Genomic DNA, 4882 nt, shown 5'->3' with positions numbered 1-4882 from the left:
ATTCCTTGCCTGTTAAGAGTGCAGTGTATAGTACTATTATATTCCGGTTGCACAGTGTATAGTACTATTATATTCAGGAGCACAGTATATAGTACTATTATATTCAGGAGTACAGTGTATGGTACTATTATATTCAGGAGTACAGTGTATAGTACGATTATATTCAAGAGTACAGTGTATAGTACAATTATATTCAGGAGTGAAGTGTATAATACTATAATATTCCGGAGCACAGTGTATGGTACTATTATATTCCGGAGTACAGTGTATGGTACTATTATATTCAGGAGTACAGTGTATAGTACTATTATATTCAAGAGTACAGTGTATAGTACTATTATATTCAGGAGTTAAGTGTATAGTACTATTATATTCAGGGGCGCAGTGTATGGTACTATTATATTCAGGAGTACAGTGTATGGTACTATTATATTCAGGAGTACAGTGTATAGTACTATTATATTCAGGGGTGCAGTGTATGGTACGATTATATTCAGGAGTGCAGTGTATAGTACTATAATATTCAGGAGTACAGTGTATAGTACTATTATATTCAGGAGTACAGTGTATAGAACTATTATATTCAAGGACACAGTTTATGATACTATTATATTTAGAATCATAGAGTGTGGCATCATGAGAAATGTAATCTTCATTTATAGGTGCGGAAATGTTGGAAAATTGAGGAGCTGAAGAAATCTGAGCTGCAAACTGCAGAAATGGGCCGTGCCCGGAAAAAGTCTGGACCGGATGGAGAAATTTAAAGGAAAAAGAACGAAAAAGAATCTGAGACATCACCTGTGAGTCACTCAATGTAAATGTTTATTCTCCCTGTGACTGATCAGTACTGTAGTCACTGTATGATCTGTAGCAAGATGACAGATGGTAGCATTCTTTTTTGTTAAATAGTATCTCCCAGCATAACCTAACCATTGTTCAGGCTATACTGGCAGCTGTCGTTTTATGTCGTACAAATTTATACAGCAGGGGTTAAACTGAATTTGCAAATGATCTCTGTACTGAACTGTATTTGTTCTGGTGCTGTATATTTGTACTGAGCTTGGTTCTGGGTCTGTATATTTGTACTGAGCTTGGTTCTGGTGTGGTATATATTTTCTGAGCTCGGTTCTGTTGCTGCATATATGTACTGTGCTTGGTTCTGGGTCTGAGAAGGTAAATATATACAGTAAAAACTAAACCCAAAAAACCATGGAGGAATCTAAGTTTTTTCAAATTCCCCCATTATATGGTACTTTAAATGGTGCAAAAAAAAACGATAAGTCCTCCCGCAAAAAAATGATCCTTCACACACCACTCCATTGACGCAAAAATAAAAAAGTTATAAAGCTCCTGACCACTTTAGTCTCAAAATATTCAGCTTTTTCTCTTCTGTATGGCTCATTCTGCTTTTACAGCTAATTCAAAACCGTTCCAGATCTGTGGCCGCCTAAACAGAAATCTGCAAATATATACGGTGCTGTAAAGGATCTGCCAGGCACAGCTTCTGTGTCAACGCCCATAGGTAATCAGTCTGCACCTGCTTCTATGTCTGTGAGACTGACTCCATCTTCCACCACTCAGGATGGCAGGCTTAGGAGTGGGAGAGCCTATCACAGCCTGGCCAGATGGAGCTAGCTCCCGCCCTCTGTCTATTCATACCAGCCTTTCCTGTTCCTCCTTGCTTGTGATTCTTCTCGTTTGGTTTCCTGGCCCTGCTACAGCTTCTGAACTATTTGACCCCGCTTCATACTGACCCTGACTTACTGACTACTCTCCTGCTCTGCGTTTGGTACCTCGTACACTCCTGGTTTGACTCGGCTTGTTCACTACTCTCCTGCTCTGCGTTTGGTACCTCGTACACTCCTGGTTTGACTCGGCTCGTTCACCACTCTTGTTGCTCACGGTGTTGCCGTGGGCAACTGCCCCATTTCCCTAGCTTCTGTGTACCCTTGTCTGTTTGTCTGTCGTGCACTTACTGAGTGTAGGGACCGTCGCCCAGTTGTACCCCGTCGCCTAGGGCGGGTCGTTGCAAGTAGGCAGGGACTGAGTGGCGGGTAGATTAGGGCTCACTTGTCTGTTTCCCTACCCCCATAATTACAGGTGCAGTGTCTTCAAAGTTCTGTCTTCAGAGTTCGGGAGGGGGACCAGACTTGAAAAAGTGCCCGGGGCCCATGGTACCCTTAATCCGCCCCTGCCCACAGTAATGCAGATGCAAATGTCTTAGTTGACTACTGACAGTTAATTTGCAACATTCAGGTGTACCATGCAAAACCATATAAGAGGAGGGTGAAATAATAACACATTAAATAAACTGGTTTCTGTATAAAACTTCTATGTATATTGCTAGGCAACAGCCCACAGGAAGAGAAAGTGATTTACTAGTAAAAAAAAAAAGAAAAATCTGCTAAAGTAAATCTCCAGGAACTCCCTTTACTAAGGCTTATTCACCCCAGTGTATGTGTGGCAATAACCTGAAAATTATCTGATTCTTTTTCTCACTGGTGGTTTAGTAACCTGTACTCTATAATTATTCTGCCCTTGCTGTAATGGAAATCAAATCTTCATTCACTGACATCCTGGTGAGCCTGTGATAGACTTGTGTTTATACACAGCAGCCAATCTGAAGAGTCTCAGCTGCAGTGAGGAGGAAGAGAGCAGCAGCATGAACCAATCATGAGGCAGGAGGTGTGTTTCAGACTTCCTCAGACTCCCTGTAGACACTGTAGTTTAGCTGTTGTCACAGATTATAGCTCTGCCCTAATGGAGATGAGCTGAAAAAGCAGCAAGCACTAAAGAACATAAAGGTAAAAAGCACCTATAGGTACTGACTTATTAGAATTTTTAGTCTCGTAATTGGACATCTGCATTAAAAATCTGAAATCAGTAAGCCTTATCACTGGAGTTATTCTTTAATGTACATGGCATGAAGACAAGCAAATGTGAAAAATAAATGTGGTCTAATAAAAGAGTATATTTAAAGGACAAAAAGAAAACATGTAAAGAAAAACTATAATTTTAATATTTTTCTTTTCAACCTTTAGAATTGCACAGTCATATCATGGACCCCGATCCTGAAACTGATCATGTCCAAGGTACTTTATCTGTAAAAAAATAAAAAGACATTCTTAGACGTTATTTCTTTTCTACACTTATCTACACCAGTCCACATTTATCACTTCAATTTGTACCATTTCTACTAATGCAGCTTCTTCTTTTAATGAAAAAATATTAAACACTTTCTTAGGAAATCAATGTTGCCATGTCAAGCACATCTATTTGTAGATGAACTTTAATGCTGTCTTTTTTCTTACACAGCAGGAGCACCAGGTTAAATGTAAGCAGTACGTTCCCAGTATTTTCGGACCCAATGGATAAATTGCAGCCACCATAATAAGTAAAATGTGAGTACATTGAAAAGGTCAACTACTACATTGATCTGTGAACCTGAGTAACCCTATAATTATAAACCATCTTTTGTACATTTTGTAGATACTTAGAGTTTAAAAGTGGTTTATTGTGTAGTCTACACAATTAATGGGTTTATAACATGTACACCTTTGTGCCTCCTAAACTAAAAGCTGTGACATTAGAATCATGCTGCGAACAGAAAAAAAATCTATAATTGTATATTATGTTATGAGTTAAAAGGTTTTTCAATATGTGTCTGATTTCTGATATTAATAAGAGATTCACAATATTAAAACACCTAATTGAATGGACGAGTACAATTAAATGATGACTTTATAACAGTGTGAAATAATTATTTTTGTGTAAAAAGTATTATACAACTTAGCAAACATTAATTTGTGCTGTCATGGTGTTTTTATAAAGATAATATTTCCTTTCAAACCATGCCTTAAAGTTTTCCTTAAATTTTAAATTATGTCATCCAAGATGTCAATGGATGTTTTATCTAAACAATTAAAAAAATAAAAACAACAATAAATGATAAAAATACAAAAAGTTTCAAAATCAGAATGTGATCTAGTATTTATTCCCGCAGCAACACCATGCTTTAACTAAACAAAACACGAAAATTAAATGTAGCAAGATCTCTCTTAACTCTCCAATATTGATTTTAAAAGTGGAACATCTATGTGACATGTAACACATTAAACTTACAATGCTCAGCTTGTCTACACCATTGATTTCAGGCACTTACAGTCGATATTAAGTGGGTTTTAAGGCATTTTATGCTTGATCTCGAACACCATAAAATCTTCAAACTCACCATGTAAAAAACATCTAGTACAAGTTTATGTAATACTGAACATCAAACTACTCAGGCCTAAACATCTGATTTCATTTTTCGCTGTCCTTACTCTGACAATGCTTTTGATTTCCCAAAGCATGGTTGTTGAACAGCCGAGAAAAAAATGGCAGATGAGGTGGAAAACGTGATAAAAGCTCTTTGTTGTTACATACGAAACATATTAGATACAACTGTTTCTACACGCTAATTGTTCTTACCTTACTACCTGAGGGCATGTTCATGTACTTTTCTAGATTTAGAGCAATTCCAAGAGGAACAATTTATAATTTAATATTCTCTGTTTTGCCTGTTTCTCTAACAACTTCAAAAGAAATGAAGGGAATTTATAGATAGAGAAAGAAAGAGAGAGAGAGAAAGAGAGAGAGAGACAGAAAGAGAATGAGAGAGATCGAAATGAGGTAGAATGTCTTAAAGGTCTTCATTATAATTATGTCATCGTTACTCATATATATTTAGTTACATCAATTTATGTTATTAATATGGTACACTTGCCAGGCAAGGATGCCAGTGACATTGAAGGTACACTTTAAATAAAGCTGTAACAGCTCACCTTTCCTTTTATAGCAGATTGAAACTATTGTAATTCTGAACATCACCCCTGGACCTCCA

General features: G+C 37.1%; 1 long non-coding RNA gene across 1 annotated transcript; it reads left to right on the top strand.

Annotated features, from left to right (window-relative positions):
- The first annotated feature begins 681 nt into the window (after positions 1–681).
- LOC142760814 (uncharacterized) lies at positions 682–3428 on the top strand. Its single transcript, XR_012883414.1, has 3 exons — positions 682–800; positions 3042–3092; positions 3316–3428. It is a non-coding gene; the product is annotated as an uncharacterized LOC142760814 (long non-coding RNA).
- The last annotated feature ends 1454 nt before the right edge of the window (positions 3429–4882 follow it).

Source organism: Rhinoderma darwinii, chromosome 4 (genome assembly GCF_050947455.1).
Source record: "Rhinoderma darwinii isolate aRhiDar2 chromosome 4, aRhiDar2.hap1, whole genome shotgun sequence".
Lineage (NCBI taxonomy): Eukaryota > Metazoa > Chordata > Amphibia > Anura > Rhinodermatidae > Rhinoderma > Rhinoderma darwinii.
The sequence above is the reverse complement of the archived record's forward strand: the minus strand, read 5'-3'. Positions and strand labels throughout refer to the sequence as shown.